We start from the raw sequence: 24,892 nt of genomic DNA, 5'->3' as shown, positions 1-24,892 counted from the left end.
TAGGTACTCTGAAATTACTGCCCAGATTTTAGGAGCTGGGAAATTTCTATCACACCGGACAATCTGAATGTTAACAAAGACCCCAGGTGACTCTTAGGTACTCTGAAATTACTGCCCAGATTTTAGGAGCTGGGAAATTTCTATCACACTAGGCAATTGACTCCCTCCTATGGAAAGGTTTACTCCACTGTCAGAGTGTAGAATGCAGGGATATCCCCTACTACAGATGATATGTGGGTGCAAAGCAAATCTCACAAGCATGTCCAGGAAAACCATAGGTGAGGCCTGGAGACAAGGGGCCAAAACTGATTGTTAGAAAAGGGAAGTCTGCAGTGAACATAGGAAGCTAAAGTGCTGCAGCAAAGGGACCTGGAGCTCGAGAAGTGAAACGCAAACTATGGAGGGCCCCAATGCCAAAACTAGAGAAAGTCTGTGCAAACTTCGATGATACAGGTCAATGCTGAGCTGGGTGTTGTCTTGTCTTTTTATAACTTGCTCTGGCTGGGTATTTATGTGTCACTAGCTTATGTTTGCAGAAGCAGAACAAATCTATTAGATGTCAGGAAGGCAGCAGATGCAGGTAACCGGCAGTTTCTAGAATTAGAAAGAAAGAATTGTTTTCCTTCTTTACACCTATCCCAGAAAGGCAAATTACACCACTGGGCACTTGGAAAATACAAGTGGTTTTTTGGGATGACTACTCTGTCATCCCCAAGCCTCACCATAGAGTTTATGAGGTGGGCTGCCCCCAGATCACCCCACAGGGACACTGGGGCTTACAATCTGATTTTCAAGTCAGCACAGGGCTGCTAATTCCTCTCCTGTCTCTATGAGTGCTAAAACATCTCCTTCTTAGCACTCAAAACAGTGTAGCATCTTAAAAAGAAATCTTTTCTCTGTCCTTTTGAAAATTAAACAACGGCAGTCAGATGGAATCCAGTTAACAAAGAACAGTTTAAGAGCCTTTCTGGGTTCTTGATCTTCTGCCTGAGCTGAAGGAAAATCAAGATGAAATATCCAAGGAGAGTCTCTAAATCCTAGCTTCTAGTTTCTCTCCAAAAACCCTTAAGCAGCAGATTCTGTCTTCTCTACCTTAGTGATGTCAGTGGCCTGAGACTTCTGTCACTCCTTCTTCCTCTGTCACATAATGCACGTTACTAAGACAGTCGGGAGTGGCATCAGACATACCTGGTGTTGGATCCTGGCCCTGCAGCTCACTCAGCAGATTAGGTCACTTTCAAAATGAAGGGTTGGTAAGCATTGATAAGGCGTGATAAGCATCCTCATTTACATTGGAGTCAATCGTAAGTTACCCTGCATAAGATCGTTACCAGGATTCAATGAAGCAGTGACTACGCAGTACTTAGCCCTGGGCTTTGTGCACATCCATCTTTTTATTTCGTTTTTATTACATGCTGCAGTCCTCTAACAAGGCACTTCCAAATTCATTTAGCAGATAGAGTTCAAAACCCTCCTAGTTGGTCAGAATTTGCTGAACTGACTTGACAGACCAGGAGAAGACAAAGAACCTGTGCGAAGTGAAATGCAGGAACTCACATTTGCCCTATAAATTAAGGAGAGCGTGGATTTGAAAGGAGACTCAGTTTTTCCTTTTTTTTTTATTCTGCTGAAACGTGTAGCACAAAGTAAAAAAACAAAACAAAACAAAACAATTTTCCTCATTAACAGAAAAAAGTACATACAGAATTCCAGGACAGATACTAGAAGGAAATACAGAAAGGAAGCAGAAAGTTCTTAAAAAGGCACTCACCTGTACTTCCTTCCCAGGGATGGGCCGTTTTCTAACATCTTCAGGTCACAATCTCACTCCGTGTACTTCTCTTTGTCCTGACAATCTCCTTTGTCTGAAAACTTCTGGTTCTGAAAGTTTAATGTATCTCAGAATCACCTGGAGGGCCTGTTAAAACACAGGATTTCTGGGCCCCACCCGCAGTTTCTGATTCAGGAGTTCAGGAGAGGAGCCTGAAAATTTGCATTTTTCCTAAATTCCTGGTGCTCCTGGTGCTGCTGCTGCTGCTGGCCCAGGACCTCATTTTGAGAAGCAATGGTCTAACTCCACCCCTTATAAGTTACTTAACCTTTTTTTTGAGCTTCAGGCACCTCATATATAAACTGGAGTTAAGAACGCCTACCTCTTGGAATTCTTGTGAGGGTTAAATGGGTTACTCCTCATAAAGTGCTTAAAATGATCTCTTGCATTCATGAAGCCTTCAATAAATGTGGCCAATAAAAGCCATAATCCCAGAGAAGGGGCTGCAACAAGGATGCATGTTGCTGTGAAATCCTCCATGCTTGCTTATAGAACTCATAGGGCTCCTCATAGGACTCAGAAAGACAGAAACAATGCATGTAAATTGTTTAGGATACCTGACAATAAAAGGCTCCAAAAAAATTCTAGTTGTTTTTCTTAGTACAGCTTGGAAGGATGTGGTCACAAGCTCAAAGAGGTACTCTCGCTCTATATCCCATAACTCATAAGGGGCAAGACTGGGATTTGAACCTTCTAAGACATTTGACTGCAGAGCCCATCCTCTTTACCACCCCAAACATAGCAAATATATTTAATCTTCCAATCATCCCACCCAGTAACAGCTGCCTGAAGCACAGAATTCTGACACGTAAATATTCTGGCTCAAAGGGAAGGATTGTTGGAATTGATTGGAAATGTCTAGCTGCTACAGACAGGAGTGTCAAAACATAAAACAGATTTTGCTGCCCCTGCACTTTGCTATAGCACACAGATGGTGGTAAGGGTTTCCTAGTTTTACTGAAGATTATATGTAAATATACACAAATCAGGTGAATGCTCCCAGGAGTTGTTAATGATTTCAGATCTGTGGTCCAGCTTTCCTCCCCTGCTGTAATTTAATTTTGCATGGTATTTCAGTCTACACAAGTGAAGGCAAATAGTTATGTGACTAAGCCACCTCTGTAGGTGATCCAAAACCATTTCTCTTTGGTTTTAGAGTTCCAGCAGGACTATAACACTTTAAAACTGTCACTAGACTATCTGGCATGATTGATAGATATTCTAGCAAGTTTCTGGACAGTATAGATTTAAAAGGTAAGAGATATTCCATCTTCAAGTAAAATCTGAAAAAACAAAACTTCATCCATCTGGAGAGGACTCCCGATTGTGTGAAGGTATTTTCTAATTCCGTTAAGCCAATAGTTCTCAAACTTCAGTGCACAAGAAAATGGACATGAGGAAATGTATTATAAAAAGCAGATTACTAGGTCCCCACCTGATACATTCTAATCCAAAGAGTCATAGATGGAGCATGGTAATCTGCATTTTAAAAAGAAATCACCAGGGTTTAGGACTATATGTGGGAAGCCTTGCCTTAGGCAATGCTATGGAATAGCCATTCACCCTGCTTTTTCAATAGAAGGAAACCTCTTCTACCCAAAAGTTTGGCCCAACAATCCCATTACTGAGTATATGCCCAAAAGAATATAAATCATTCTGCCATCAAGACATATGCCCATGAATATTCATTGCAGCAATATTCACAATAGCAAAGACATGGACTCAACCTAAATGCCCATCAGTGACAGATTGGATAAAGAAAACGTGGCACATATATACCATGGAATACTATACAGCCATTAAAAAAAGAACAAAATCATGTTTTTTTGTGGGAACGTGAATGGAGCTGGAGACTATTATCCTAAGCAAACTAACACAGGAACAGAAAACTAAATGCCATATGTTCTCATTTAAAAGTGGGAGCTAAGTGATGAGAACTCACGGACACAGAGAGAACAACAGATGTGGGGGCCTACTTGAGGGTGGAGGGTAGGAGCGGGGAGAAGATTAAAAAAAATAACTCTATTGAGTACTAGTCTTGGTACTTGGGTGATGAAATAACCTGTAGAACAAACCCCCGCAACATGAGTTTACCTACGTAACAAACCTGCACATGTAACCCTGAACCTAAAACAAAAGATGAAAAATAAATTTCTCAGACAATGGTTGAGAAAACATAGGATGGCAAAAAACTACAATGAATGTTATAATGGTTATAGATAAATGTGTATTTTACTTTTCACAATAGTGTGTATACTGGTATTTGGGAAACCCATATTAGAAACTCCCTGTACAGAGATGGTGTTTAATCTGTCTATATATAAAGCTCAGTGCACAAATGGATTTGAAATCTTTTGCAGATGATTCTGAAACCTTTCCTCCACACCATCATTCACCTTAGAGGCAGAGGAAAAGGAAAGTCATATCCATCAAACACTTACTATGTGGGAGCAGTGGACCCATATTGACTGCTCTACATAGATATATTCACTTAAAACCAGGAATGCAATGCTTTTGAGCCAGGAGATGGAAATTCAACTCCAGAGGTAGGGCTGAGACATCAGACCAAATTGATGACTAGCTAAAACACAGATCAGGTGGAAGTAGCTTTCTGTAAGATAGGGCCAGCAGTGGGCCACGCCAGTTTACCATTGCCATGCCAACACCTGGGAGTTCCTGCCCCTTTCCATGGCATTGACCCAAGACCCTTTGCCTAGAAATTTATGCATAAACTGCCCTTTAATCAATATGTAATAAAAAGTAGGTACAAATATGACTGTCAAATGGCCCTGAGCTGCTACCCTTGGCCAACTAGGCAGGCCTGCTCTGCAGGAGCAGTCATGGAGCTATCACATCGCTACAGCTGTAACACTGCTGCTTCCATAAAGCTATTTTCTTCTACCTCTGGCTTGCCCTTGAATTTTTTTTCCTGGAAAAGGCCAAGAACTCTCATAGGCTAAGCCCATTTTGGGACTCACCTGCCCAGCATCATTTTCTTCCATCATCTATACCAACAGAGTACAAATTCAAATTTGATTAACAGATTCTCATTTTACTACAAATGGAATGTCTTATATTGTCATTCCAGTTTTTATGCTTTTGGTGGCTAAAATTCACATTTGTAAGTAACATTGAATCAGAAAACATGTTGAGTATCTCCTGTGAGCAAAGCATTTTGCTAAATACCACAAAGACCTCATCAGAATTAGTTTGGGTTTGAGTGCAGGGGATTCTTATCATTAAAAAGGTATTTGCTTGGACACTTTTTTTTGGTTTCTATTCTGTTTTCTAAATTTAAAACTTCTCAACTTTAGAAACAGAAACTGTTCTTCCTCAATAAAGAGTTACTGGGTTCTTTTGTTTTTTGTTTTATTTTGTTTTGTTTTTGAGACACAGTTTTACTCTGTTGCCCCGGCTGGAATACAGTGGCACAATCTCAGCTCACTGCAACCTCTACACCCCAGGTTCGAGTGATTCTCCTTCCTCAGCCTCCAAGTAGCTGGGATTAAAGGCACATGCCACCACATCTGGCTAATTTTTGTATTTTAGTAGAGACAGGGTTTTGCCATTTTGGCCAGGCTGCTCTTGAACTCCTGACCTCAAGTGATCCGCCTGCCTGGGCCTCCCAAATTGCTGAGATTACAGGTGTGAGCCACTTCGCCAAGCCAAGAGTTACTGAGTTCTAGGAGATATGAGTTAAATAAGATTAAAAACCCAATTGCTTTTTGTGTAAACTCACATCCAAATTACCTTGAGTTCCCTGAGAAACACCTGAGTAGATGATGGGAGATGCTGGTCTAGAATTCACCATTTTCATAGAAAATCTACAAAGCACATGTGGACAATAAAGAAAAAAATGTACGTACGGAAAAAACACCACAATTATCAATAAATGAAGAGTGTTTGTTCAGCAACATAGTCCTGCCTGGCATTGAAGAACTGGCTTGACTTTACCACGGATTTGATATTTTCATAAATAGCAACAATACGAACTTGGACTGACAAAAGCCCCAACTTACCAACACAAGGACCAAAGCATTCCGAAAGTGGCTTAACCGACTCAGTTCTGATAGTTTCTAGCTGGGTTATACTCAGCTTTAAAACCATCAGGCTCATAGATGATGTAGTTCATTAAGAAATGTTTGGAGGGGAATGAGAAAGGAGAAAATGGGAGCTGCTTCTTTGGGAGAATTTTTTTTCATGCTATTTAAGCACAAGGAGATTCAGCAGCTGCATTTAATTTGTAAGGACCTTTCACCTCGGTTGATCTCTGACCTGGCTGTTTTCAATCACACAGACACGGAAGCTCAAAGCTCCACCAGGAGATATTCCAAGAGGCAGTTTTCCTTTGTAGTGCGGTGAGAGGGAAAGAGGTTGAAAATAAAATCTCTTCAGCAAGACAAATTGCTCCTGTGCTTTAGCACAGTTAAAGGGTTAACAGAACTTCAGGTCCAGTTTCCTGCTCAGCTGTTCAATTGCTCCAGGCCAGGGAAATATTTGAAGGAGAGGGCTGTTACCAGGGGCCTCATTTTTCAAAGGCCTGTCAGAAAGCTAGTCCACTGAATGAGTTTATACAGGAACCAGGAATTGAGTGTGTTTCCCAAATTCGAATGACCTGGACCCTATTGACTTATCCCTCAGCAGGGATTATCTAGTTGTTGGCTACCATGGTCCTCCCATCTGTTAATAGATTGTTTCCCAAAATAAGCACACCATATACAAGGGATGTGTGGTGTGGAGAGTGTGTGTACATTATTTTAGAGCAGGGCTTCCCCAATTCGAGCATGAATCTGAATCACCCAGAGGGTTTGTTAAAACCATAGATTGCTAAATCCACTGTTAACATTCTGTTTTAGTAGATCTGAGTGGGGTCTGAGAATCTGCATTTCTAACAATTTCCAGGTGATGCTGAGCCTGCTAGTCTGAACACTACTTTGTGAGAACTACTGTCCTAAAATAAACTTTCTGCTGTCAGCTTTCTGCTTTAATAATTACACTCAAGCATGCACCAGCATAATAAATATTTTTATTTTATGTTCTAAAAATGCCAATATATTACTGTTATTAACATCTACTTTGAGTACCAATTGAACCCAGTGCTATCAACCCTCTGAGGCAGGCGTTATTGCCCAATTAAGGGCTAGTCCAGCCCAAATCTAACTCCTAAGCCCATGCCCTTAATTACTTTACTACATTCTTAACACATAATAAACAACCAATCAAAATTAACCAACCTACAAGTATTTTTTATCAATATCTCTATCCTAATAAAATATATACTTGTACTAACTCTCAGTGGAAGAGTATAACCTTTCTCCTTATGGTACTTAAAACCAAATATATATATATATATGGAATATGGCAAAATCAACTAACCAACAAATGTAGTCTGAGTCATCCCTGGATGCCTGAGGACCACGGGCCAGCTCCCTGACCCAGCGAACCTGAAACAATCAAAGAATAGTCTAAGGTCAGTGTGAGTGTCAAATATGAGTTCTGTAAGATATTTTGTATGGTATTGACAAAGAGGGATAGGTGGAAAAGATAACATGGCACCGAAACAATGATCTAGAGCATTGGTTCTCAAGCTTTAGTAACTCTCCAGAGTTACCTGGAGGCTTGTTGAAGCACACACAGCTGCCTCCCAGTTTCTGATTTAGCAGGTCTGGGGTGAAGCCCAGGAATGTGCATTTCTAACAATGTCTCTAGCAGTTTTAAAGCTGCTGGTCCAAGGACTAAGCTTTAAGAACCATTGTTTTGGCCAGGCATGGTGGCTCACGCTTGTAATCCCAGCACTTTGGGAGGCCAAGGCGGGCAGAGCACGAGGTCAGGAGTTTGAGACCATCCTGACCAACATGGTGAAACCCCATCTCTACTAAAAATACAAAAATTAGCTGGGCGTGCTGGTGCACACCTGTAATCGCAGCTACTCAGGAGGCTGAGGCAGGAGAATCGCTTGAACCTGGGAGGCAGAGTTTGCAGTGAGCCAAGATTGTGCCATTGCACTCCAGCCTGGCGACAGAGCAAGACTCCAATTAAAAAAAAAAAAATAGGAACCATTGTTTTAGAACAAGACTTCCTATATTAACTCAGCATCTCTGATCCATCTGTTATTCACTGATTCAACAAGCATTGCTTGAGTGCCTACAATATGGGAAGCATCTTTCTAGCTCTGAGAATAAAACAGTAACCCAACTAGACAAAATGTCTGCCCTCACAGAACTCACTATTTAGAAGGGGCAATAAGCCAAAAAATTTTAAATATATAATGTAACAACTGATCTAAAGAAAGGCAGAATAAAAGTGAGCAGATGTAAGCATGCTGTTTTAGATAGTGTGATTACCTCTCTGGGGAGCAGAGAAGTCCAAACAGGGTATGGAGCAAGCCAATGCAGATATCTAGGTGAAGAGAGTTATAAAGAGGAATTAGCAAATGCAATGGCCCTGGGGAGGAAAAGTGGTCATTGTGTTCCAGGAATAGCAAGAAGACTGGTAGAAGGAGAGTGTGCAAGAGGGAAAGTGCTGGGAGGTGAGATTGAGATTTAAGAGTAATCTGCATTTTTTTTTTTTTTGAGATGGAGTTTCGCTCTTGTTGCCCAGACTGTAGTGCAATGGTGCGATCTCGGCTCACTGCAACCTCTACCTCCTGGGTTCAAGTGATTCTCCTGTCTCATCCTCCCAAGTAGCTGGGATTACAGGCACCCACCACCATGTCGGGGCTAGTTTTCTGTATTTTTAGTAGACATGGGGTTTCACTATGTTGGCCAGGCTGGTCTCAAACTCCTGACATCAGGTCTCAAACTCCTGACATCAGGTCTCAAACTCCTGACATCCACTCACCTCAGCCTCCCAAAGTGCTGGGATTACAGGTATGAGCTACCACACATGACCATAATCTTCATTTTTAAAAAGCTCCCCAGGATATTCCAATTTAGAGTTCGGGCTGGGAATAACATCTCAATGCTCTTATTTCTGAAGCTCATTCAACTTTTCTCAATTCTTATCAACATTCTTTGAGTGTGTGATCTGCGAGTGGACACATCCCTAGAGCATACAACAAAGATTGCATCCTCATAGGGTAAGGTTTATTGGGCAAGCCCAAAGACTGGAGTTTTCATCGTTTTTATTCAAAGAAATTGTTTCTCTCTTAAACAAGAGACTGAGCCAAGCTTATATACTGAATGAAGTAATGAATGAGAAGGACTGAATCCTGTAAGGAAGGGGCAGCTCTTGGTGACAGATAAGATATGGAAGGCAGGCTGGGCACAGTGGCTCACCTCTGTAATCCCAGCACTTTGGGAGGCAGAGGTGGGCAGATCACCTGAGGTCAGGAGTTCAAGACCAGCCTGGCCAACCTGGCGAAACCTTGTCTCTACTAAAAATCAAAAAATTAGCTTGTCATGGTGGTGTGTTCCTATAGTCCCAGCTACTTGTAGGCTAAGGCAGGAGAATCACTTGAACCTGGGAGGTGGAAGTTGCAGTGAGCCAAGATCACACCACTTTACTCCAACCTGGGCAACAGGTGAGACTCCATCTAAAACAACAACAAGAAAAAGATATGGAAGGCAAAGAAGGAGGAATGGATATGCATGGCCATAAACAGGTTTTTAGAGAAGCAATGAAATATACATGGGCAACAATGAGTTGAGTTTCATATATGTCTATGTGAATCAAATTGAAGGGTGTGTGTGTGTGTGTGTGTGTGTGTGTGTGTGTTGGAGAGTGGGAGATGGCAACACATGGGAAAAAGGTCATGGTTGAAGGCAAACAGGAGGCAAATAAAGCCCCCAAATTAAATAAGTTCCCTGAAAAATTAGTGTGCAGAGTAGAGAATGGAAGATGAGGACTAAGCCCCAGTGGGGAGAAATGTTGAGGGGCCGAAAAAAGATATAGAATCAACAGCAAAGTACTAGAAAAATATAAGATCCTACCAGCCTATTACCCCTAATTACTGTTTCTAACAGAGTTTCAGCAAACACAAAATGGGCAAAGGTCAGTTCTCCTGTCTTTCAAACATATGGGTATGTAACAGCTGGCTTTATAAAAATAATCTCTTATTATGGGTAACACTTTATCCCATAAATAAGTCAGACTCAATTATTTTGTTTCAAAACAATATCTTAGCTTTTAACTAGCACAAGTGCCAATACTCAGAGTCACACAGTATGAATCACTATTTGCTCCTTCCTACACTTCTAATTTCCTGCTAAGGAGACAGTGCTGAATAGGATCATTAATCTGAAGTAGAAATACTGTGACCTGCTCTGCACTTTACTTACTAACACTGTGTGGCAGAGCTGCATCTGTGGGGGTTTTGCTTTCTATACTGCTCTGAGAAAGAGGTGGGGCCAGAGAAGATGCTGAACTCGTTTTAATATTTAAGCCCTTTTTAAGCCCAGATGCCATTTGGGCATCTTATACTGGGCTTTCAAATTCTTGCTATCATTTCACTGTTTGTACTGGAGCTGCTGTCAAGTGACAAGCTTTGCTCAGCCCCTGTCTGGAAGTCTAGAAGGCTCACCTTAGAAGGCTAAAATAATGTGCCCCCCTTGTTAGAAAAGGAAGATGTGTATTTTTCTAGCCTGATTGACATAACTTAATGGATGTTCACTGGTCATTCCATGGAGGGGAGAATCTGAATGGAGCAGGAGCACCTGCAAAGCGGTTAGTTCAATAAGTCTCCCTTTTACCATTGCGTGCTGACTTCAGAAGAAATACAATAAATGGCCATTGGAAAAACGTAACTGCAAAGCCATCACTTTATAGCTTTCAGGCATTTATTTCATGTACATTAATTACTTACTCTGTGGACTGGGAAAATAAACAGAAAACAGGTTTATTAATTTACCTCGTTTTGGACCTGATAAAAATTTTGATGGAATTGTTGGGGCTAAGGGAGTTCAGGATTATCTTCAGAGGTACACTAGCCTTGTTCTACCTTCCACCAATAGAGGGCCTCTCTTGGCCTTCCCTGCCCCACTCTCACCTCTGATTGATCACAGCCCTTACTGCTAATGGTGCTACTAGTAGAAACTGACTAGGAATAAAAGCGGGACCCACAAGGGTTGGATAAAATCCCCAGTTGGCAGGCCTGTTAGAGTCAGTCTGCAGGTGCAGCCCCAGGCTTCTGAGGATGTCATTCAAGGAAAACAGCTGCATTTCCTTAAGTTTATTCTGGAAGTCTCTCCCAGATTCAGAATGCAGAGCTGAAGGAACTGTAGGTCTGAGCTGAGGGTCATGTATTTGTCCTATCTGCTGGGCTCTGCTACATCATTCTGGAGCCCTCAGAAACCAGGAGGATTGGGCCCTCAGATTTTCTCTACAGCTTGTGCATGAAAATTCTTCTCTTTCTGACTGATCTCCTGTCTCTCCACACCCTCTTCTGTGGTACTGGGTGGTGTTGTCCTTAAAACAGCTCCACCTACAGATTTGCCCAGAACCTCCTGAGCTGGTCAGCATCCCACTGCCCCTTCCTCATGCCCCACATCCTCCTGAGTGACCTATAATTGACTATATGTAGCCAATCACTTTGGAGCATTGGGCTTTGGGGGTTTTGTTGCTGCTTTAGGGCTATGGAAAACTTGAGTAATTTTCAGCGGTCACAAACCCCAGGATCCCTAGTCAGTGTAATTGTAAGTCAATCACTTCTTTCTAACTCTGCTTCCACTTCCCTTTGGGCTGGCAAAATCATTATCATGGTTTCCTTCTCTCCTCAGTTGGCCATTTGTATAAGCCATTTACCTTGCTGCTCATGAATCTTCTCAACTGAATATTATTTGGGAGTGATTTTACTTATTTATTTAACTCAGAACTGCAGAATGCCTGTCATTGATTTTCCTGCCTTCAACAGCCTAGGGCTGCCTTCTGTTTTTCTAACTGTAAGCACATGGACAGATGATCCCCAGGAGAAACCTTTGTGTGGAACAGCCTGGAGGGTCCCCCAACATGCAGCCGTTAGCCCACCAGAAGCCTGGCTTAGAGACCCCCACGATCCAACAAGGCTAGAAAAAGCAGCACTCTCTCTTCTAAGGAAGCACCAGGGAAAGGCCAAGACACAGGGGAATTTGTGTTTATGGGGAAACATGAAGAACCCCGTCCAAAAAGGTCCAAGCCTGCCTCACTACACTAACAGGAAAAGAAAAGTGAAAATGCCCCTTGAGTCAGATACAGCAGTCCCATATATAGGATGGTTATTCATTCATTCATTCATTCATTTCACTTTTTGTAGAGATTAGGGTCTTGCTGTGTAGCCCAGGCTGGTCTTGAACTCCTGGCCGCAAGCAATCCTCCTGCTTCAGCCTCCCAAAATGCTGGGATTACAGGTATGAGCCACTGTACCCATCCAGCATGGTTATTTTTGATATTAAGTTTTGTTGAGCCAGAATCAAGGAGGCTACTAAATTGTCCGAGGACACTCCCTAATCTCTCACTTTCTACCTGTTCCATCAGTGATCCCAACACCCAGCCCAGCAGAGAGTGTTCGCATTTAGGCTTTTCATGTGGTGGAGTGGGGTTCCTGCCTCTGCTTAAATCCAGGCCACAGAGCTCAGAATCTTTATCCCTGGAATGCCCCTCTATCTCTGATACTTTAAAATTTCCCTAGTGACATGCATTTCCAATCTTCCAGGATTGCAGGCTTTCTTACCTGCAGACATGGATTAATTTGGAGCCAGGTTCACTGTCTATTCCTGAGCCTATGCACATACTTCTGAAGCCTCCTGCATTTTTAATTATGTAATTTAGCTGCTGTCAGCATGTCTGCAACCATTTCTTATCTTCCTTCCTTTAGCATTTTATAACATAGCAGCAATTCCCTAAAGAGGACATCAATATAATGGCATCATGTGGTGGAAGAATGTGGTCACAGAGTCGATGGGGCCTGGGTTCAAATCCCAAGGCAGCAACTTACTGGATGTATGGCCTTGGGCAAGATATTCAATCTCCCTAAATTCTAGTGTCTTCTACTTCAGGTCATAGTTGTGAGGATTAAATAAGATAATGAACAGAAATACTTATCCTGGATCTAGAAGAGCACTGTTCAATAGATATAGAATGTGAGCCACATATGTGATTTTAAATTTCTAATAGCTACACTTTTTTAAAAAAGAAAAGAAACCGATGACTTTAATTTTATTTATAGGTTTTATTTAGCCCAACCATACTGAAATATTATTTTAACATGTCACCAATATAAAAATATAAATGAGATATTTTAAATTCCTTTTGTTACACTAAATCTTTGAAATCATGTGTATTTGATACAGCACATCTCAATGCAGACTGGGCACATGCCAAGTGTCCAATAGCCTCATGTAGATAGTGGCTAAAATATGGGACAGTGAAGGCATAAAACATTCTAGTTATGAAGTAAAGGCAAGTTCCCTTCACTAAGATGCTGTCTTTCCATGCTTTGGAGTTTGGGCCTATTTGAAAATGAAACTCTGAAGTCAGATTTAGCCTCAGTGCTAAAAGGCTGCATTTGAAAGTTTCTACGATGTCCTCTTTCTGCAGGAAAGCAAACAATTTGGTGCCCAGCTATACTTCAATACAGAGTTCTAAGGATTTTCACCTATCCTGGTCTTAGACAAACAGACAGATGCTGCTACCATCCTGATTTCTAGGAATTCTATACCTCAGAGGTTCAGGGGCCCTTAGTAGTCTAACCTAATCTTTCATCAAATGCTTGAGCACTTTAATACTCAAGCTAATCCCTCAGCCTCTTCTTGAATGTTCCTAGGGATGGGCAGCTCATCATGCTCCTGGGAATGCCTGCTCCATTTCAGATGGCTTTGGTCATAGCAAAATTCTTCTTTAGATGAGATTCATCTTCTTCTCTCCATATTCTACCCATTGGTTCTAATACCAACCTCTGGGGAGATACAGAGCAAGTCAGAGCCATCGTCTGTGTGACAATCCCAGTGGTATTTGAAGTAGCCTCTCGAATACCCTCTAACTCCCTCTGTGTCTAGGATAAATAGCCCCAGTTACTTCCATGCTTGCTTATATGACAGTCATTGAGTAATTGCTCATGTCCTTTGCAAAGAGCAGCCCCAGAATTAAGCATGGGGTGTGCAGTATGGACCTTGAAGACAAACATTCCTAGTTAGAGATGGCTCTACCACCACTGCCACTTTCACCAGAGCCACACCACATCCTAAGCACTGGGTGGCAAGGAGGCTTTCAGCCCAGATGAGGCTCTGCACACAGCAGCCCAGCTCAGAAGACATCTTGGGGGCTCTGCTCCACCTGGATGCTGAGCCTCCTCCACCAACTAGCCGGGGCAGTCACCCTGGCATTTCTCCTTCCCTAGCTGATATGGTTTGGATCCGTATCCCTGTCCAAATCTCACATCAAATTGTAATCCCCAATGTTAGAGGTGGAGCCTGGTGAGAGGTGATTGGATCATGGGGGCAGATTTTCCCCTCATTACTGTGTCACAAGAGTGAGTTCTCATGATATCTGGTTATTTTTAAAGTGTGTAGCACCTCCCCTGCTTTCTCTCTCCTTCCTGCTCTGGCCATGTAAGACGTATGTGCTTCCCCTTCACTTTCTGCCATGATTGAAAGTTTCTTGAGGCCTCCCTGGAAGCCAAACAGATGCATCCATGCTTTCTGTATGGCCTGCAGAACCATGAGCCAATTAAACCTCTTTATTTTTTATAAATTACCCGCTATCAGATTTCTTTATAGCAAAGCAAGAATGGACTAATACACCAGCTTGGGGTCAAAAAGGACCCAGAGCTCCAGTACCACCTCTCCTCCCACATGCCACAGTCTGTGAGCCACTCCCAGCCTCTTCATGGCTTTGTACATAGAGGCAGGTACCTAGAGATGCTTTGGGTTGTCTTTCTCTGGGGAATTAGTGTTATTCCTTCTGTGCCCCTCTGACAGTGAGAAAGACATTGGCCAGCTTTCCCTGAATGTGATATGAAAACTCCTGGAGCCACAGATTTGTGTCCCTCTTTAGGGTCTCTAGATGTTTCTCTGCCACTGGTTAAATTCACATCAAACTCCCAGTAACACTTGGTTCAAAGGAGTAGGGTAGGCTATGCATGGTGATGTTGGGCAGGGCCAAACACAAGTCTCCAGAGATGTGCAAGGAAAGGAGCAGCTGCAAGGGAAGATTAAGCTCAGCTTTGCTCCCACAGATCAATAAATCAGTCAATCTTTATTGAACTCCTCTGCCCACACATGCTCATTAGCCAGCTAGGACCCAGGAGTGGCAGTCTGAGATGTGAGGGGGAGGGGAAGGCCTCTAGCCAAAATATTTCAACTCACAAAGGTCAGTTTTCCTGTAGGGTCATTAGATAATTCATGCTAAGGTGTTAATGACTTATCAGCTTTCATTCTTTCTAAAGGGACTCCAACCAGGGTTGAGCTCTGAGAACTGATTAGGGGGCCTGGGTAGAGACCACCTAACAGAATAAAGGATGGAGAAATAGATGCTAAATGCAATTTCCTCTATCTTGTCATTTTCTCTAGGGCTTGGGATGCTGAATATTAATTGGGGTGGGAACAGAAGGTAGGAGCTGGGGCTCTGGTGACAGCACTGCTTTCATTTCATTTCCTAGCTCTTCCCTCGCCAAATGGGATGTGCAGCTGGTCACTCAGCTTCTCAAGACTCTGTCCTCTCACTAGGAAAGCAGGAGTGTTCACCAGTTGACTTGGGAGGATAAAGCACTTCATACAGCTCTCAGTTTAAAGATAAAATGTGCTGGTTGCTGGTGCACAATGAATTCAGCACAGAGGCCAACAAGAGCTATGACCCTCCAAAAAGAAAATGGATGGTAGCTCTTCCTCAGGCCTTCACCCTTCCTGTCATCCAGGCCTCATTTTGTGTCCTTATATGACACCAGCATTTGTAAAGTTGTCCAAGCCCTTTTGATATTCATCCCTACTCGTTTCTATAACCTCTTAAATTACCTCCTAATTAATGAGTGTGACAAGTTTATTGTTCTGAAATCACTTCCCTGTCAAGGTGACTTTCCCAGCTATGAGATTTGGGATTTGGTCACCAAGCTGCATTTTTCTTTTGCTTTTGGTTTTTAATTATAGATTCACCACATGTCTTAGCTCCAGCTTTTCCCTCAGCAGAACATGAAGCGTGTCTTTATGCCACAGTCTTGCCTACTTCACATTACTCCTTCCCTCTCTTCTTTCCTTCTTCCCTTCTTTCCTTCCTTCCTTTCTTCCCTCCCTCTGTCCTTCCATCCCTCCCTCCCTCCTTCCTTTCTTCCTTCCTTCCTTTGGCAAATATTTACTGGGTTCCCTCTATGTACTGCTAATAAAGACAGAATTACAAAGACAGTCTCTGGACTCATAGTCATTACATACTAGTAGGCAAACATAGACAAGAAATAGGTAAGCAACCAAATGAATAAAATAATTCCAGTATAAAGTTAAATGTAAATAGATGTCATGAAGAAAACAAATAAGAGGCTGAGGTGAAGATTACTAGAGAGAAGGTCAGCCATATCAAGCAAGAGTCCTCTCAGGTGAGAAAGAGCTCAGAATGAGACACTGAGGCACTGAGAGACAACTGGGGTGACTACAGCCTAGTGAGCTGGTTAGGGAGGGGAAGCAAGGAGGCAGAGAGTGAAGAGGAGGCTGGGGCCACATCACACAGAGCTTTGTAGCCCATAATATGAAGTTTGAATCTTATTTTAAACTCTATTTTGCTGAGAAGCTGTTGAAAGGTTTTGATCGTGGCAGCAACATAATCTAATAGGTCTTTTGAGAGATGATCTTTGCATCAAGTGGATAATAGGTTGTGTGTCTGGGAAGGCAGATTGTAAATTCAGAGACTGTTGCTTTAATTTAAATGAGAGATGGTGGTGGCCTAAACCAGTGGAATGAAGTAGAGAGATTCCAGACACATTATTGACAGGACAGCTGATAAATGGGATATATGGAGTAGGATAAGGGAAAGAATTACCACCAATGACTCCTGGGCTTCTCTGTGGAGTAATTGGATCAACATGCAGAGGTGTCATTATTAAGATAGGAAAGACACAAAGCAGGCAGTAGCAGAGAACCAAGTGTCCTATTTTCAAACACATTAGTTTTGCGATGTCTGTGAGTTGTGAGGTGTCAAATAGATGTATGGATTTGTAGTTCTAGAACTCACAAACCTGATCAGAGATAAATTGGGAAGTCATAGCAAAAAAAAAATGATCTTTAATCCATGGGGATCAGTTTGATTACCTCCCTTCTGCCAAGCATTCCAGTTCCTCTCCTGTAGACATAATCCAGTGCCATGACATTTGTTGTATAGCCATGAAGTCTAGACTCATGGATTTCCAGGTCTGACCAGGCAGTCCCAGAAAGCAACTGCTTATCTAAGGACGACTGAGAGAAACAGTAGCCACTGCTATTTCCTGTGGAACCTCACCCTCTGATTCAGTTCTAAGAAACCTTGCTCATTGCCCTGTATTATTCTGGAAGTTGTTTTTCTCCCAAAACTCATTGCAAGTATTGTATGTACCATTTGACAAAATAGCCATCTCAGTATATATTCAAGCAAATATTTGTTCTGTTGTTTAAAGTGGAGGTAAATGCCCATTTTTATCTTAACTCTAGCACCATTTCCTTTTGTGTGGATGAATTCATTTTCTGTCACTCCTGGCTTTTTGAGACAAACATATTTTGGGTATTGCATGTGCCTGCAGCTAGGACATCAAGTGACAGTGTTGCAGGACAGGCGAGTCCCCAAAATGGGGCTTAGCCTGGGAGGGTTCTTGGCTTCACCCAGGAAGGAATTCAAGGATGAACTGATGGTGTTAGACTCTGTTATTGAACAGTACTGCTGCTAGTGGAACAGTGCTAACTCATAAGCAGTGCACACAGAGTCAGCAATGAAGGGGCTGTTGGCAACTGTATTTATACTCATGTAAACCCACTTTCAATTAGAAGCAAACTAAGGGGTGGGCCAATGCAAATTGAAGGGCAGTTTATTTAGAACTTTCTAAGAAAGGGGCAGTAACTTTCAGGTCCTTGCCATGGAAAGGAGTAATCACTTCTGGGTCTTTACCATGGCATTTGTAAATTGTCATAGCACTGGTGGGAGTGTCTTGTGCTAATGGGCAATGAGGGCAACTAGGGATCACTTTTGTCATCATCTGCTAGATTCCTGACAGTTTCTTCACTTTATTCTGTCTGGACCAAATCTTGTTTTGGTCAGCAGAGTTGTGACCAGAAAAAAACACTTGCGGGCCTCCTATCTCAAAAGGCAATATAAAGTGTGATAAACATAAGAAAAGACAAAAACAAAGAGATTAGGGCATTTTTTACCCTCAGAATACATCCCTAGAGGACCCAGATTTTCACAATGATTCTAGTGAGTGAAGGGCTCCAAAAATCATCAGCTACCAGAAAACAGAAAAGTTGCTTATGATATCCAGGTTTTTCAAACTTTTACATTTCTCCCATTTTAGAAACTAAACAAGAATTGGATTTTCCCCCTTCTTGTCTGTCGAGAATTGACTCTTAAACAAAATTTAATAAAATTTATATTTTATACTTTGTTAAATATTTCTAGAAAGTAGGAGACTTTGGCAAACGTACTTTGAACAAAAATCACTATACTATTAAACATTTGCATGGTGTTATAATGTTTTCCATATACAGTTACAAAAATTATTTGCTACCCTCAGTCTAAGGAGAATCAAATAAAACCAACAGCATATGCCATGCCAGCAACTTTTTCTGCTTTGAACTACTCTAGGGAACTTGAATTTGCATGCTAAAGTAAATGAAACAACTTGATTGTATTTGCTGAAACAGCCCATTACTGAGCATCATTTGAGAGGCCACAAAATTTAGCACATGTAATAGAAATGGATTACCTCCTTCTAACTGTGAGAGCATTGAGGAGAAACTATAAAAACATTGAGTATTAGGATAATTTGAGATCTCATAAATGAAACTGGTTAATTTTCTTACCAATTATCTTGCTATTACTTGAATATGGTTTAAATACCATATAAGTCTTAAGTCTTTGCATCTTCCTTATGAATATGTTGCTATTTGCCTTAGTCTGCATTTCTTTGCATTTTCTCAATCAGTTTCATTTTTTTATTTTTAGCTTCTGACATCGAAACTATTGTTAGATAGGCAAACTGCTTAATCTATGCAGAAAATTCCCAGTATGTGATGATTTAAATTTTAATTTAAAAGTTTCTCATATATTTGTATTCCAGTTAACATAGAAAGAAAATATGGGCTAAAGGGAGGTTTCTTAATCTTTATCTGTGCAGGTACATGGACTTAAACCTGCAAAAAGTAGAAACACGGACTTCACAGAAAGCACACAAAGCCTACAAGAAGCCCAGGAATTAAACTGAGTACGATCAGAAAACTTACAAGTCCTAGTAAAGAAACACTTGATGAAATGGTGTCAGCTTTCTGTGTAGATGCCAGTGTCCACCTCGATTATCTACAAATCCCTTTTGCTGTCCGTCTTGGCTTCTGTCAGAAATATCAGTTAGGAAATCATAATCAAAACATGCAGGTGTCTCAACATAATTCTGGCCTTTTTGTTTCAATTCAATTGGGAAGATTGTTTTTTCATAATTATTGAAGAAGGAAGCATACTGTATGGAGATTTTTTTTAGCTTTTTTTTAAAAACTTGAAGAAACTTTTCTTACAAGTCCTTCTTCACTTCTTGACACAAAACATCTTAACAAGAATGTGAATTCAATATTAAACCGAAGATAAAATGATGAAAAAGGAGTGTTATGAAAAGGAAAACCGAAGACTTTTGGAAACATATTAAAAATCAAAGCAGTATCATGGAAGAAACAGCAAATAAATTAGAAGAGCAAGGAACAGAATAAGCACCACTGATAATAAAATTACATAGAAAAAGAAGTTTCAGCTACTTAGGATACAGGCAGATTTAAGAAGATAAAGCAATGAAAAAAAGACAATTGATATGAAAGATACAAGAACACTTATATTCTTGAAATAGCCTAATAGATAATATATTCTAATATATTAATAGTTATATATTAATAGTTAATATATTCAAAAATATAATACAAAAAATGTAGCTGAATTAAAGGAAATGTTTTTAAATTATATATAGTGGAAAAGAACATGTACTATGAGAAAATTTAATACAGGATTCTCTGTACCAAGACAGATCCTAGTCAAGCTCCTGAATTTCAGGGATACAATTATTTCAGGCATTTGGACAGAAAAAGCAAATAACCCAAAAGGGGTTAAGATCAGGTTGCCCTAGACTTCTCCACAACATTAACCAATGCTATAAGACAATGGAACAATTGTTCTGAGGTGAAAATAGCATGACTCAATAATGTCATACCCAAGATGGCAATCAAGCATAAAAGCATTAGGCATTATGAACCAGGAAAGGACTGAAGGAACATACTAACATGAACTTGTCTGAAAAAAACAGATGATGAAAACTTGCCAAATCATTTTAATAAAAATTAGAACAGAGAAGGTATGTGACTTTTAAAAAACCAGCAATTCAATCCACTTAAATATTGCCTTCAGCATACAAAAATTATAATTACAGAACAAAATGCAATGTTATAAACCTAAACAATGTAAAAAGTAATAAAACTTGTAAAAGTTGGAGATGATGAGAGAGAAAATGTGAAGATGTGGAAAAAAGGCCATGACTTTTTTCTCTTTCATAGCAGGAAGTAAATTTAAAATGTTGAAAATTAAAATACAGTCCTTTAAAAGTCTTGATTGCAACACCAATATTTACCATGTTTTCTCAACTATAGAAAGCATTTTTACAAAATAATATTTCTTGATACTAGCAATATGAATTTGAAGTTTAATAATACCTTTAGCCTTGCTTCTGTAAGCTCAAGTAAAATCAAATTTAATACATTTTACTTTAAAATACATGAAATTATGATTTTATAAACATAATCATAAGCTATTTTTATTTTTAAAAAGACTGGAAGCAAATATACCAGTATATTAATAATGGTTCATTTTGAGTAATGGAAATAGAGATTATTGTAATTTCATCTTTATTCTTTTCTATAACTTTTTTAATTTATTAAAAAAAATCAAGAGTTAAAACTGGACCAGGTGTATCCGATAAGGAGTTTTTCTCAGACTTTCCTGATCTAGGTAGTTCTTTGTGAATTTTTGTATTGAGAAGCTAGGGAGTGGGAAGGCTCACATAGCTGTATATCTACTACATCATGCATATATTATAATAGTAGGTATGTTTGTATAAATGTTTTTACTGCTAGAAAAGGAAAGGTAGCCATTTCTACTTTTCGGGTTTTTGTCTATTCCTCCAACTCTCCCCTCTTCTGACCCTGGCTCTCTTCCATTTGTTGAGTGGAAGAATAGCACAGAGTCATGAAAAGGTCTATTTCCTACTCCCTCATGTAGGAGCCTCAGGTTAGTCACTTCTCTTTTCTAGGCTTTGCTGCCTCATCTATAACACATTGTCACCTGCCTGATGATAGGACTTCAGTAAATTACTCTGAGAGACCCTTGGATTTAGATTGGGGAACATGAAGGGAAATACACCTTGAACAACCACAGAGGTGTCCCCAGTGGGGCTACATTTCCAATCAGCCACAGCAGGAGGTTCCAAGAGAACTGTGGATAGAGAAGGGTGGTTGGCCCGTGGCTGGACCAAGATGCTCACCCTTGGTAGATAAAGGCCAACAGCACAAATACACTGATGATTTTTTTTCAATTCTTAAACATTCCTATTCTTTTTCACAGATTTAGGTGGGGAAGTTTGGAGGAAACAGTACATGGAGTAAGAGAGTACATTCTACAAGTTCATTCAAAGGCAAAAAAAAAAAAAGGATTTGGGCAGGGACAAGGGTGCAGAGCAGTGGTAGGACAGACAGTTCTTCAGGAAAGTATTTGCATAGCTTAGTACTTTACGCCTTTACTTTCTTGGCCCTCATAGCAATCCTTAAAGTTAAGGAAAAGAGATATAGATATGGATATGGTCTCCACTTTACAGATGGCAGTGGCTCAGCTCAGTCAGGGGTTCCTTCAGGGTCCTTAGGCTAATAAAGAGTGAGAGTGAGGATCCCAAGCCAGTCTGCTCACCCTAAAGGCAGCACTGTTTCTGATACCCCAGCCTTTCAAATTTAAAACCATCACAGCCCTAACTTTATTTGGCAAAAAAAAAAAATAAAAAAATAAAAAATAAAATAAAATGCAGAGAACCTGAAGAAACACAGTAAAACATTTTAAACAAATATTTGCAATTTCCCAGTCCTATGTCCCATACAGTGAAACCTCTGACTCCTGACTTGGGGCCTGCATGCTGTCCAAATGCCTCAGGGCTCTCCACAGGCAGCACAGAGGGCTCTACTAAAGCCCCTTACAGATGACACAAAATAGTGTGTGAGTTGGGGGAGTGTCTTACATCAACCTGCTCATGAGTCCTTCATTCCCAGTCTTTTCATGTTGATGTGTATACATCTTTATTGTCCTTGCAGCTTTGCGGGACTAACTGGACATTTCTTGAGCACTTACAGGTGCTGTGCCTAGTGTTTTGTCAGCATTATCTCATCTAACAGAATTATGATCCTAATATTTTAGATAATGGAGCTGAGGATAAGAAGGATTAAGGAACTTACTCCTAATCAGACACAACTTGTATGAGGGGAATCAGATTCAAGCCCTGCTCCAGTGGGTTCTTAACCCCTATACTAGCACCTACACATTTCTTCTGGTTATCATCACAACTAAAGAACAAACACCTGCTGAATGCCTGAATGGCGTCCTTGAGAATAGCTATGGAAAAGCTTTATGGCAAGGTGTCACTGTGGCTAAAAGTTTGAACTTAAGAAGCCTCAAGCTCAAATCACAGCTCTGATACCTAAAACCTATTAATATATTGGAGCCTCCACTTCCCTGGTGAAACAAGGGTAATAACACCGATATTATAGTTGTGATGACTAAATGAGAAAATATCCAAAACACACTTAGCTGGATGGCTGTGGTGCTGTAGAGACTTGGTAATGTTCATTATTGTTTATATTAAACCAAAATAAAAGCAACCACTCTTTTCTGTTCACCCCCATTAGCAACTTACCGAGACAAGAACTAATAAGAGTTTACACATTTTAAAACTATTGGCTGAAATAGTCATCACTTTTCAGAGCTCCCACCTTTCTCTAGCACATTTAAATGTCTACTCTAAAATGACACTGCAAAGGCTGCCCAGTAAGTCAAATGAGGAGGTGATATTTATGAAGCACCTAATATTTGTAAAGCACTTTGCAACACACAAACAAGTATAAATCTAAGATGTTTCCCTTATAGAGTTTTCAGGCCTTGTTATGTAATAATAGGATGTTCTGCAACAATAACAACAATACAAAAAGGCAATTCGATACAGGAGACCCTGCAAAGCAGTGTTTCATAGATCTCATTTAGTGGGGTACAAATGTCACTCTTAGCTTAAGGTAAGGTCTTGCAAGCCAGAAAATGTGCGAAGATTAAGAGAAAAAAAGGGATTTAAGCAAAGGACAAAGACTGTGAAGAATAAACCCAGGGTACCTGGTGGTGCAAAGGCAAGGAAGTGAGGGTGGGAGACGGAAAGGCAGATTATATGTAAGTGACTATAATGGAGCATGTATTGTGGTGGAACAGAATGAAAGTAGATAATGAGCTTCTTACACCCCTTCTGCTCTTTACTCACAGACCCAGCTAAAGAGCAGGAAAGAAAAACAGAGCTCTATCATAAAGGGAAATAATTAAAAATCACTTTCTTTGGGAAATCTCAGCAACACTGTGTCTTGAAAGAGACTTAGGGTGACAACTGCTCACCACCTTAAATCTGCTCTGAATTTAGAACTCGTTAAGGGAAGACAAGAGCCAAATAGTGAAAAGCACAGCATAAGCTCATAAGACTGGCTAGAAATCTATGACCAAATTTTGAAACTAATACCCCTTTCCCACAAATTAAAGTTATTGGCCAATTAGGGGCAAAACTGTACAACCACAGGCTCCCACCCTACTGCACCCCATTCCCCATCCAGGACAGGTCACTGCACGCTGCAGAGAAGGAGACCATTAACATAGCGTGCCCAGGTGGTTCTGAAAATAAGACAGAGGAAGGTCCTCAGCGCTCCTCTCCTCCTCCCAATCCCACCAGTCAGGTGTGGAGCCAGGAGAGAAGGACAGATGTTTCCCTCCCAGTATTGGCCCCTGCTGGGGAGTGAAAAGTATATTTTACAGGCCTGGTAGAAATCCAAGGAGGCAGAAAAATAAATCTCTGTCTCTCTGTGTGTGTCTCTCTCTGTCTCTATCTCAATAAAAGTTTTAGATTGCAATAAATAACAACTAAAAGAAATACTTTACCTTCAGTACTTTCCCTAGGTATTTATCATTGAGGTTTTGTTTGTATCAGTTAACTAGTATATTTTTTAAATGCCCTTCTGTGTTCTACGGGGTTGCATTTATTTCTGCTACTTTCCTTTGAGGCAAGGTCTCACTCTGTCACCCAGGCTGGAGTGCAGTGGTGCAATCACAGCTCACTGCAGCCTTGGCCTCCCAGGCTCAAGCAATCCTTGCACCTCAGCCTCCCAAGTAGCTGGGACCACAGGCACATGCTACTATGCCCAGCTTATTTATGCTATTTTGAATAAGCAACACAATTTCACTTTCTGGGAAAACCAAAGTAAGTACAATTGCAAGTGCCATTTTTTATGCCTTAGAGTTTGCAGGTTTTTTTTTTTTTTTTTTTTTGAGACGGAGTTTCGCTCTTGTTACCCAAGCTGGAGTGCAATGGCGCGATCTCGGCTCACCGCAACCTCTGCCTCCTGGGTTCAGGCAATTCTCCTGCCTCAGCCTCCTGAGTAGCTGGGATTACAGGCATGCACCACCGTGCCCAGCTAATTTTTTGTATTTTTAGTAGAGACGAGGTTTCACCATGTTGACCAGGATGGTCTCGATCTCTTGACTTCGTGATCTACCTGCCTCGGCCTCCCAAAGTGCTGGGATTACAGGCGTGAGCCACCGCGCCCGGCCCCTTTGCAGGTTTTAACATGTCGAAATTGGGGATAAAATATAATTTTTGGACTTTATAAA

At 40.8% G+C, this 24,892-nt stretch overlaps 1 long non-coding RNA gene across 1 annotated transcript in view; it reads right to left on the bottom strand.

The window, feature by feature from the left end:
* Positions 1-1,795: 1,795 nt before the first annotated feature.
* LOC135269689 (uncharacterized) overlaps positions 1,796-24,892 on the bottom strand; it is a 136,318-nt gene continuing 113,221 nt past the window's right edge. Inside the window, exons 4-5 of the long non-coding RNA XR_010337936.1 lie at positions 7,208-7,275; positions 1,796-1,881 (exon numbers count right to left, since the gene is read on the bottom strand). This is a non-coding gene — a long non-coding RNA (uncharacterized LOC135269689). The remainder of the gene's footprint in view (positions 1,882-7,207; positions 7,276-24,892) is intronic.

The sequence above is a fragment of the Aotus nancymaae genome, unplaced genomic scaffold, assembly GCF_030222135.1.
Source record: "Aotus nancymaae isolate 86718 unplaced genomic scaffold, 86718_ANA_hifiasm-v0.15.2.pri h1tg000057l, whole genome shotgun sequence".
Lineage (NCBI taxonomy): Eukaryota > Metazoa > Chordata > Mammalia > Primates > Aotidae > Aotus > Aotus nancymaae.
The sequence above is the reverse complement of the archived record's forward strand: the minus strand, read 5'-3'. Positions and strand labels throughout refer to the sequence as shown.